Here is a 12,644-nt window from a genome sequence, read left to right as displayed (position 1 = left end):
ACTGGGGCGCAGCCTCTGCCTCCGCCTCTCTCCGCCCACCGGCTGCCCTCCATGGCCGCTGACTCCTCCTGCGCCGCCGCCCACAGAAAGGTCGGAAACTGCCCTAGGCTGGGTCAGACAGACTAATCGGCCCATCTAGCTCAGTATGGTCTACACTGACCGGCAGCAGCGCCTTTTCAGGGTGGCACCACCCACACCTCAAAAATTCTGGCACCTCCGAGCATGCACAGAGTGACTGTTCTCTGAAGGGAGCCAGCAGGCGGTTGTTTTTTTTAGTGTTTCCAAGAACATGCAGAGTTCTGTTCCCTTCTGATAAGATGCAGTTTATTATTATTATTGGCCACTATACTACCCACATTTGCCTGGAAGGAAGCCCTGTTGAACCCAGTTAGCCTTACTTCTGAGTAGGCATGCCCAGGGTGATACGAAGTCTGCATAACAGTGCCATCCTGTCTGGTACCCTGCAAAAACTAAACAAAAAACACATCCTTTTTTGCATCCCCCCCTTTTTTTCCCCCTTGGCTTCCCGTTCTGATGAAGAGTTCTAATGAACTCAGAAAGATTGCTCCCTTCCTTCTGAATTCTTTTTCTTTCTTTCTTTCTTTCTTTCTTTCTTTCTTTCTTTCTTTCTTTCTTTCTTTCTTTCTTTCTTCATAAAAGACCAAAATGACTGTCTACCATTTTTTGACACATTAAAAAAAAGAAATCACCAATAATGGGTAAAGAGGGCTTTGAGCATGTACAGAATGCTTCCCCTCTGAAGAATGCCGTCTATTTTCTTAATGCTTCATACAGAACATAAAATGGCAACAAACTGTATTTATTATTATTATTGAATTGATATCCCTCCTTTGGGAGGAAAGCATTTCACCTTCAGTACTTTTCATTCATTTGGTTTTACCTCGGTCCTTGTGGCTGGGGCTGATGGGAATATCCCAAGGACCTTCAGCTGACCTTAGGCTGATGTTAGGATTGTGGCCTAGTGACATAGTCTCTTACAATTATTTATTTATTGAATTTTTACCTCCCCCCCGCCCAAATAAAGAGCCCAGGGCAGCGATGAAATAATAAAATATCTTAAAAATGATTCACTAATAGACGAAAAACCCGTGCAGTTTAAGAATGTACCTATAGCCCACAGATATTTCTATCCAACTTTAAAAAGCAGGGAAGTTGGGCAGCTATAATGAATGTACCAGGGGAGCAGGAGACCTGACCTCCTCTCTGAGATATTGTACTGCCCTACAAATTTGTCAAAATACAAACACAATTTGGGTTGGTCTTTCACAGTCCAATCCACTTCCTGTGTAGCTTGGAAGAATTTGGTAACATGTGCCTCTTTTTGCTCAATGTGCTTTTTAAGACTCAGATTAATTCTGCTGGATCCCATCTTCTGCCCAGAACCCTTGGAAAAGCAAAGTGTGTGTGCGTATGTGGATGCTACAAAAATATTGCATCCATGAGGATCTCAGTAGGCATCCATCTGGAAGCACCCACACCTTCTTTTTAACTCTAGGATGAAAGCTGAAGGCTGAGTATGGGGGGGAAATTACCTCTTTCAGCTCTGAGCATGGAAAAGTTTGCCCCCCTGGCCAACTTTTGTGGAAAGTTACCAGCAGCTGTGACTGGGCAGTTATAAAGAGATCTGTTGTGCAACTGCGTGGGGGGAAAAAGTGCCTACCATCTAACTAAGTTATATTTCTAGTAAATCCAGGTTTTAGGCTATGCTTCACCTAAATCAAAGAGCCATGCGCATCAAAAAGTCAGCAACCGCCTTTCAGCCTAATCGTCAGCACACTGCTGCAATGACACACACCCATGCTACAAAGGTGTAATACTGCTTTAGCCAACCTGATACCCTCCAGGCGTTTTGGACTATAACTCCCATCAGCCCCAGACCTCCTTCCTGTCCCACTCTGAGGAAAGGCCAAGGGAGTCCTTCCTCAGAGCAAGGCATGCTGTGTTCGGTGGCAGCTAGAAATGTTGTTAGGCCGCATCCGCACTATACACTTGAAGCAGAATGAGACCACTTTTAACTGTCCCCCAAAGGATCCTGGGAACTGTAGTATGTGAAGGGTGCTGAGAGTTGTTAGGAGACCCCTGTTCCCCTCACAGAGCTATGGTTCCCTGAGTTCCCGGGGAAGAGGGATTGGTCCTTAAACCACAGTAGAAATTGTAGCTCTGCGGGGAAGGGGTTCCACAGGTTAGGGGCTGCCAAGGAGAATGCCCTCTTCCCAAGCCACACCCTCTTCCCAAGCCACACCCCTTCTCACCAGGCCACACCATTCACTAGCCTCGCTTCACATCTTCCTTGAGTGTTCTTACCTGGCTGGAATGCATCCCTGAACTCTGATAATGCCTTTTGCTTCCTTGGAGAGAGAGAGTGTAGAAAGCCTGTCTTATAGAGGCAACATTTACATTCATTGCTCCGCCCACTTTTGCCTCTGGCCCCCAGGAGTCTGCCCAGAAGGGAATGTGGCCCTTGGAAAGTTTCCTATCCCCATTTTGTAATATTCTTCTGAACTGGAAGCATTGTGGCAATGCCACCATCGTGATACTAAATGTGCATTCCTGGATCTGCTCTTTTCCCTAATCCTTGCCTGTCATTAATCATCTGGAGTCTGGAGTTAAGCCGAGGTGGGTTACTTATTGATTTCACGTATCTTTGTAGCCTTATCCCCTTGTCTATGATTAACCTATTGCTTTTTTATGGATGCCACCACCAGAACATAATTCAGCCCTTTAAGGCAGCAATTTCCAGAAGGCCAACTGGCTGTCTACACTCCATGCATTTAAAACACATTTCCTCCCCCTGCCCCACAAAAAAAAATCATAGGAGCTGTAGTTTACCCCTCACAGAATTACAATTCCCAGCCTCCTAAACAAACTACAGTTCCCAGGATTCTTTTGGGGTGTGTGCTTGAAATGTATGGTGTGTGTACGCAGCCACTGTTGCACCAAAACCAACCCATAAAGTCTTGTGAGTCTTGAAGCCTAATACATTTTATTTTAAGCATTTCTGAACCAGAGTCCATTGCATCGGATGCAAACTGACAGCTTTGGATACTGTGTACAGGTCGGTGGCCTCCCCCCAAAAGGATATTGCAGAGCTGAGAAAGGTTCAGAAAGGGGCAACCAGAATGATCAAGGAGGTGTAAGGACTCCTCTCTCTGCGAGGAAAGGTTGCAGCATTTGGGGCTTCTTAGTTTAGAGAAAAGGTGAGTCACAGGATAGAGGTGTATAATATCATGCATGGCTTGGAGAAAGTGAATAAATGTCTGTCTGTCTGTCTGTCTGTCTGTCTCTCTCACCCAGAATCATCTGATGAAGCTGAATGTTGGAAGATTCAGGACAGAGAAAAGAAAGGACTTCACAAAGCAAATCGTCAACCTATGGAATTTGCTTCCTCAGGTAAAAAAAAAAAAGTCTAACCCCGGGCAAAATGTATTCTGAAAACTACATGCATACACATATACCTTAGCAGAACCTTCCTATTCACACCCCACTGCTCAGGTTAAGGATTAAAATGTGGGAGGAATTTGGCAGATAAGGAGGAAGTTGCCTCAATACACATAAATGCACCACTGATGCTGCAAAAGAGATGGAGGCGAGGGGGCAGGCCTTTATTTTTTCTTCCCCAACAGGGCTAGACCTCAGAACATATTACCTGACCAGGAGTAGCTTTGAGCATGTGCAAAATGTTTAATAGACTGCTTAACTAGCCTCACAAAGGATTTGGTTTTGGGGCAGAATACTCTAAACATATTCGGAGACAGTTAGGTTGTATCTAACTATGTTATGTTCAGAGAAGATCTATCAAAATAAATAGACTTAAGTTAGTCATATCAATTCCTTTCAATGGGTCTACTCTGAGTAGGACTCACATGGGAAGAATACAACCCGTACTATTTGGGGTAGGTTTAGGGATGTAAATCATTCCCAGTTCCACCCCTGTCCGTTGCATGCAGTGCTGTTTCCTTTCCGCTGCACTTTGGGTGCCACAAAAACAAAGTTATTTGACTCATAGTTCGCTGTGGCCAAATGTATTAATGTAGCAAATTATATTGTTATGTGATTCCACATCATTTCTCTGGGGTCAGGGGTGGTAAACATCATCAATATTGTACTGAAAAAAATAACAGCGAATCTCAGACGGGAGAAAAATAACAGCAGCCAACTCTGATTGTGTTTGCCTGCCTGATTTCCATTCCTGGTTGCAGAGGGACACTGAAATTGACACAATTTCGAGAACTGTTTCCCACTGTGATGAGATTCTGCAACATCCCTAAGTAGACTAGAAAGGTAGCTAAGGCTATGTCAGGTGTGTTTGTGCATGTCAAATAATAATAAATAAATAAATGTTCGTACAAAGAAACATGATTTATAAAAAAAATCCCCAAAGGCTAAATTAGAAAACCAGCGATTTAGCAATTTACCAAGGAGACATAGAACAAAACAGAGACTATCCCTTACAAACCAGGGCAATTTGGCCACATGCAAAAAACCGTGGGTTTAACTGGAGCCCCAAAGAAGACAAGATAAGGAGGTGAGCCAATCATGGCAACAGCATCATGGCTGATAATGCTATCATTCTAGCTCCACTATGCAAATCTAACACCAAGCTGTGAGGAAAAGAGCAAAGCCCTGATTAAATCAGAACTGAATGGAGGCGGATTTGCTGTTACATGTCTGTTCAGCAAATGGAACCTCCGTTTAAAGTCTTTGGGTCGAGTGACTCCTAATTTGAGGCTCGCTGCAGAGGTTGTCATAGCAAATGTGATGATTTCCCCTCATCCCTGCAAACTTTTTATTGCTCTGAAAGCTGGGACGGCCATCCCTTTTAGCAGGTATTGAGGCGGACTGAAGATTCAATATATTTATCACATTTTCATCCCACCCTTCAAAATCCATGTCTAAATTTACTTTTTTTTAATAAGAAAAAGTCAGAAGATCTGTTCGATATGAACGGGTTCCATCAGCTGTGCAACTCCACAGGGTCGGTGACGAGCTTATAAGAGATCAGGAAGGAAGGGTAGCATTGGCAATTGTCAAAGATAACATACAAAGGAGGCCTCATTTGCCTGTCAACGCATGAGTCGTAAGGGTCTGGGGGCCGCCGGATATGTGCTGAGCCCTTAGTTGCCCTGCCTACCAAGACACTCCCTAGAAACGTGCAACGGACTCCCCCCTTGGACGGCTGTGCAAATCGGTGAGCAAAGTCCGCTTGCGGAGATAAGTAGATGCCTTTGCCGCAGACGGGCTTAGGTTGCCCCCGTAGGAAGGGGCTGAAGTTCATCCTGCAGATGGTCTCCACGTTCTCCGGAAGAAGTCCATAGAAAAGGTGTTTTTCGATCCGACGTTTCTGTCTTTGAGATTTTCCCATCATCATCCATTTCTTCTGCCTGGATTGAGGGCAGAAAAGAAAAAAAGATGTGCTTGTGCTTGTGCACAGCTCCTACATGTCCGTTTCCAACAGGGCTGTTGTGCAGGAGATCTTCCTTATGGGCTATGCCCTTTTGTGCAGACAGATTTGCTGCTGTGCAGCTATCTGTTCATCAGCTCAAGGCGCTTGTTGTGCAAGAGAATGTCCAGGTGGACTCTAACATTAACGCTCAAGCTATCCCGTAAGCTAGAACCCTTTCCTTTTGAAGCAGAAGGAGAAAGGGGGCTGAAGAGCAAATTATTTTACATAGTTTTTTACTCCAGATTTCAGGATAGATATTAGTGCTGTGCCAAAAATGAAGGATAGATATTAGTGCTGTGCCACTTTTTCCTCGACCATGGGTCGAGCAATTTATGGGTATCCAGGGCAACATGAATGGCAACATGTTTTGCTGGGAGAAATCCTGGCAGGAGGGGAGTGGAAAGTTGAGGGGTGTGTGTGTGTGTACATATATACACACAGACACACTCACTCTGCAGGAGCAAGAGCTTTTTCTCAGCAGAGGCTAGTTGATCAGGGCGAATGTGACAATGCCCCACCAATCTCAGCTGGACATCTCCACCAGTCTCGCAGCTGGACAGCCATCTGTCGGGAATGCTTTTATTTGGATTCCTGCATTGAACAGGGGGTTGGGCTTGATGGCCTTATAGGCCCCTTCCAACTCTACTATGATTCTATGAATCTCACTTTGTCCTCAGCCACCCCCCACCTGCCTGCCTTCTTACTTGCAACCAACCCAAGGGACGGCGTTGCCTGTCAGCTTCCTCCTCCTTAATCTCAGTGTTGCCCCTCATAGAACTCGGCAGGGAGGAGGAAGGTGGGGACAAAATGAGAATTAGCTGGCTTCTCCTCTCACTGGCTCTCGCTCCACCTACTTGTTGGGCTGCCTACCTTCGCCCAACCAGTCTGAATAGACACCAGCTGCCATTGCTTTTTCTCACCCAACGTATTTGTCCCAGAGATGGTCATTACGGATCCTGTGCACGGCCAGCACTAGAGCTTTGTCTTCTGGGAGGGTCTTACAGAAGCGCGCGCAGACCCAGCGGTAGGCATCTTCCGATGGAGACACCTCCATGGTCACATAAACCTGATCTGCCGATGGCCGGGAAACAAAAGCAGCAGGGTAAGGACTGCAGTAGCAACTCAAGAGCTTCTTCCTGGGCATGTCAGAAGATTTGGGTCTACGTGGGAACACTCTGAAGAGAAAAAGACGGGACAAAAAGTGGTTCATCAGCACTTGGTCAGGCTCCCACCACCAGCCAGTGTGAGAAGGAGGGTGCTGGAGAAGAAGACTGTTGGTCTGATCCAGTAGGGCTCCTCTGAAGGGCCTTCATTGCTCAAGGTTAGAGCTTTTTGGGCTGGAAAAGATTCCCTGTCTAAAACCCTGGAGGGCTGCTGCCAGTCAATGTGGGCATTATTGGGCTAGACCATTGGTCTGCCACGGTATAAGGCAGCTTCCTATGTAATATATAAATTTAGTAGATACACAGATGTTGCTGTATTCCTTGTCAGAATATTAAGGGGTATCTCGATGTCTCTTCACGAGTCTGCTACAGGGAAGGCCTTCATTGGGTAGGACATAGCCATTGTGGCTAGTAGCCGTTCCTAGATGAAGTAGCCTTCCTAGAGGCCAAATCAGCTGCAGGCTTTGCAATGCCATTCCAACACATATACACACACACACACACACACACCATGTCTGTTTACGCACACATACTTCAGGTGTGGTATCATACTGAGAAGTGACCGGTAGAAAGGCCTGCGCTGGATCCGCCGCACATATTGCTTGCCAACATGAAGTTGCCTGAGTCCACGCAGATCCACAAGATACTGGGCTCCCCTTTGCTGGAAAGTGTACTGATCCATCCCATTCTCAAATGCAGAGAGAAGCTCCCCAAAGAGAGGCTGAGGTCACAAAAGAGGAAAGGGGGTAGCATTCATTAGGAAAAACTATGGTCAGATCCACACCATACATTTAAAGCCGTCTTATGCCACTTTTCACAGTCATGGCTTCCCCAAAGGGATCCTGGGAACATTTAAGGGTACTGCTAGGAAACCCCTGGCAGAGCTACAGTTCCCAGCACCCTTAAGAAACTACACTTCCCAAGATTCTGCAATTCCCCCCAAGGCTGCCAACACTTCCCTTTTGTGCCTGGGTGATGCCACTTTGTCTACATAATGAATGGCACGCACAACTTGAGCATCGGAAATAGATAGCATGCTAATCCAAACAAACTCACTAATAAGCAAAATCATTGATAAGTGGTATCACCTCGTCAAATGTCTTTGATTAATCCTAGATTGTCCCCACTTTGTTGGAGAGGATGCCATCTTGTGGGTTCATATATGCACATGTCAAAGTGCAAAGTTTCTGCGAATTGGTATTTAGAGAAACTGGACTCATCGCAAAACAATGAATCTTGCCCTTGCCACAATTGGCCTTGCTGAACATCTTTTTAGAGCAGGATGCCTGATATCATAAATAAAGTACCTACTAAGCTGCTTATTTTTTGTGACAAGGGCTATTATTGCCAGATATTGGGAAAATGTCAGTGTTACTCCATTGGAATCTATTAAAAGGTCTGGCAAGCAGCAGTTCTGGAAAGATTTACAAACAAAATAAAAATATTGAGGGGCCCAATTTTAAGCAAGATATTTTTGTTAGACCCAGGTGGGACTTTTTTTATTATTCCAATAGAAGAGATATGGAAAGGATACCTTCCCCAGAGTAAGCAGATCTGTGGATTTTGTAGTGAAGTAGATATTCATAGAATTGGAAGGGGCCTGTAAGGCCATCCAGTCCAACCTTCTACTCGATGCAGGAATCCAACTTGAAGCATCCCCAACAGGTGGCTGTCCAGCTGTCTCTTGAATGCCTCCAGTGTTGGACAACCCACCACCTCTCTAGGTCATTGGTTCCATTGTCAAACTGCTCTAACAGTTAAGAAGTTTTTCCTGACTTTCAGCCAAATCGGCTTCCTGTCACTTGATCCCATTGTTCTGTGTCCTGCACTCTGGGATGATTGAGAAGAGATCCCAGCCCTCCTCTGTCTGGCACCCTTTCAAGTACTTGAAGAGCGCTATCGTATCTCCCCTCTGTTCTAAACATGCCCAGTTCTTTTAGTCTCTTCCCATAGGGCTTTGTTTTCAGTCCCTTGATCATCCTTGTTTATTTATTTTTTCTTTGTTTCAGTTTAATCTGAATGTAATAGACCCATGATTCAGAAGGGTGTTTGCACGTTTATTTTTTTGTCTATACATGCATTTCTATCAGACTCATTTTCTAAAAAACCAAGCAAGCAGCAAAACCACCACATCGTCCCCCTTCCTTACCTCTTTATATTTTTGCCATTCCTTACCACATTTCCAAAATGCCGCCCACTTAGTGGGGAATTTGACGTTACAATTTGGATCAGAGGTGTTGGAAAGCCTCCTCAGGAGATCATAAGCCCCAAAAGTTTTCATTTTCAGGGAATTTAGTGAAACTTTCATACAATAATTGTTTCTATGAAAAGATTGGAAAAATTGTTTCATGAGAAGTGGAACAATTTTTTCTTTTCCCGTATTTGTGGAACAGATTCAAATACAGCGACTTCTACAATCTAACTTGTATGAACTCAAATGGGGTGTTTCTACTATATTATTAATGAATATTTGCATTTATTTTACGTCATCATGGAATTTACATTTTAAAAACAGCCAGCAGCTCTACATTAATTTAGAATGCACTTGGAAGAAATTGTTAGGTTATAAAAAAAAAAGCCCTCAATAAAAATCTGTATTAATGGATCGAAGATTTATTCTGCTACATTTTTCTTAATGGTTAGAGCAATACAACCAGGGCTAGGGAACTGTTTTCATCCTGAGGGCCGTTTTTCTTTCTGGGTAACCTTCTGGGGGCCTCATGACAGTGGTGGGCAAGGACAGGGGTGAAAGTAGGCAGAGGAATTAAATGTAAAATGTTCCCTTTGTACAGTCGGTTTGCTTCTATACACATCGAGGCAAGCAAGAGGCATGATCAGACTTCACGGACCCATCCCAGCCAAGCAGAAATGCTCCAAGAGGGTGCAAAGCAGGCCTGGGGAGCTGTATGGCCTGGGGAGAGTCCCAAAGGCCAAACAGAAAGGGCTGCATTTGGCCCTCAGGGCTGAGGTTCCCCAGCCTTGGATTTGGTGGTGGAACCAGTTACTTAGTGAGGGGAGGGCTCTCCCTCTCTGGGGGTCTTCACACAGAGGCTGGACATCCATTGGAGATGCTCCAGTTCTCTGGATTTCCTGTCCTGAGCAGGGGTCAGACTAAATGATCTAAAAGACCTTCTCCAAGTTGATGATAAACAGGACATGAGCTAGACAAATTTAAGCAGTGGAGCAGCAGTTCACCCACTAAAGACTCCTCTACCCCTCTGAAATACAGACTTTTATATTAGCAGCATTGCCGTTTCCTTTTTTAAAACAATGACAGGGAACCATGTTAGAAGATCCTTCTCAGTGGCTAACACACTCGCCTTTCATGCTGATTGGCTTGTAGGAGGCTGGAGACATAGCGACCCTGCTCCCAAATATGTTAAGGGTCTAAGACCTCCCAAGACCCTGGACCACTACACCCCTGGGAAAAAAGACTAAGGCTGCATTCAGACAGCAGTTTATTTGGCATTCCCGACATATCCTTACCTGATAATCTCCACATTTTATTTGATCTTTCCCACAACGTAAAAGCCACGTCTGACAATCTAGTGGAATCTGGTGGAAGTTTAGCTCGTTCCTGTGTTAATTGCTTCCAGAAAAAAATCCATTTGCAATCCCATTCACCCAGAAAATCATGGGTGTGAAGTGATAAAATCTGGGGCAGTATACCAGCACACAGTTCTTTTCTGCCATTTTCGTGGGGGAATCATGGGGGGAACAGACATGCACATGAGCAGAAAGGGTGGGGAAGTGGCAACATGTCCAATGATGGTCATTGTTGTGTCATACCACACCCACGAGTGTGAATGCAATTTAGCACGCCATGGCAGCGTGTCAGTCAATTCTTTAAGTCAACAGGTACTGCAGTGTGAAACAAGTGTTAGGAATCAGGACAGATGCGCCACCATTATAATCTGTAAAACTAATGCAATAAGCCCCATGTCTGAATGCAGCCTAACTTAAGGAAGTTGTGCCTTATAAAGAGCACCCTCTTTAAATAAGCAGCTAAAAGGTTCTGAACAAAAGAAGAGCTTGCCTTATTAAACTCCAAAAAGTAAACGTTTATAGGAGCCAATATACATGCACAGACGTGTGAGAATGGCAAGAGGGTTCGAGACAATTATGAGGTAATTGCCGGGTTTTTGCATTCATTTCTTTGAAAAGTGGCAACCGCACCTAACAAGAAAGACTGGATGTTGAAAATTTCAGGACAGACAATAGAAAGTACTTCTTTGCACAGAGGGCATAGGTAAATTGCGGAATTTGCTCCTGGAATTCTAAAGAAATTCTAAAGAAATCCTCAAGTGCCCTGATAATGAAAAAGAAAAATGCAGGGAAAGAAAAAGTTTTGATGGATTCTAGCACACCGCTAACGTCAACACAATTTCAGTTCTACCTCTTCAACCTTAACGGCTAGAAGCATGCTTCCTATGCAAAACTGAAACTAAAACCCAGCAACGTATGAGCCAACCTGAACACAATCCACTAACTGGGGTGCATTTCAAGCATATAATGGCTGATGTGATGCACCACGAGCTGTGCAGGCCTGGACTAACCCTAATTTACTTTTTGCCCTGCGCTTTCCCTCCTGCTGGGATCTGCAGAGACAGACATCTGCCTCCTGCTCCAACCTGTCCAAAAGGTGCACGAGGTCTCTGTTGACGTCGCTGTAGAGCTTCTCCAGGTGCCGCTGAGCTGCGTCGCTCAAACTCTGCCAGGTGAGAGTATCCTTCCTCCTCAACTGCCAGTGGTAAGGAAACCAGGTGTGGTGGAGAGGGCAGCCTTGGGCCAAGATGCAACTTCCGTGGAGGAAGTCATCACAGATCTTGATCGAATCGGCCTGGTGGACATGGAAATGGAAGTCATCTTCATTGATCAACTGCTCTGGAGTTTGCCCATCTGACATCTTCTCTATCCCAGGATGTGGATTTGGGGGCTAGCGGGAGGTAGGAGAAGATCCGAGATAGTTTGAAGAAAGCGAGAGGAGATGGGCTCTGGAGTTTAGTCTTCTAGGAAGGTCCTGAGTCCTGAGGGATACAGAGATGGTGAACTTAGTAAGTAGTAATGTAGTGGCAAATTCAGAAGTGCAGGGTCCCTTCATAGCCACCATCTCCCTTTTTTGCTCCTGGGTCCAGAAGGAGATCCTTGTTCATGCCTTCTCCTACAGCATCAGACATTCCTTGCAGCCAATCAGCATGAAAGCAGAGAGTGTTAGCTACTGAGAAAAGTATTCTCTGTGGCTGACTCACCTCCTTTCACTCTGATTGGCTCCAAACAGCAGGAAAGGACAAGAAAGCATGTTAGAAGACTCTTCTCAGTGGCTAACAAACTTCCCTTTCATGCCGATTGGCTCATTGGATGTTGGAGACATAGGGACCCTGCTGGGACCCAGCTCCCAAAAAGGTAAGAGGTCTAAGACCACCTAAGACCTTGGACGACTGCACCTCTGTTAGTAAGTCGTTGTTTATTTATCAGTCTTCCCCACTCAGCTAAACTAGCTGTAAACAGTTCAAAACACAGAAAAACAGAGAATCTTTATGTCACGAGTGATTATTACTATTACTATATCCTGCCCTTCCTCCCAAAAGTAGCCTAGGCAGGGTAGCAAACAACAAGCGACAAAACAATAAAACACCTTAAAAACATCTTTTTAAACATTCCAGTGCAAATGCAGATTGGGAAAGATCTCTACTTAAAAGGCTTGTTGGAAGAGGAAGGTATTGTGTAGGTGCCTGTCTAACATTAACGGGGAGGGAATTTCAAAGGGTTGCCAACCTTTTTAAGCCTGTGGGCATGTTGGGATTTATGAGTGAGTGCCATGGGTGCTTTTCGAAGGGGTTTGGTTAAAAGTCAAAAAATGAACACACCCTGTTTGTGCTTGCCCATTTATAAGCCACTTCCATCTTAAGAGTAACAGGAGCACAGGGCTGCAATGTTCAGCTGGCCTTCATCGAAGCGAGCACGCTTACTAGGAAGTACCTCTGTCACTTTGTAAATTCCCTTTGTAATGCGCCTGA

This window comes from Rhineura floridana, chromosome 19, assembly GCF_030035675.1.
Source record: "Rhineura floridana isolate rRhiFlo1 chromosome 19, rRhiFlo1.hap2, whole genome shotgun sequence".
NCBI lineage: Eukaryota > Metazoa > Chordata > Lepidosauria > Squamata > Rhineuridae > Rhineura > Rhineura floridana.
Note: the sequence above shows the minus strand (reverse complement) of the source record.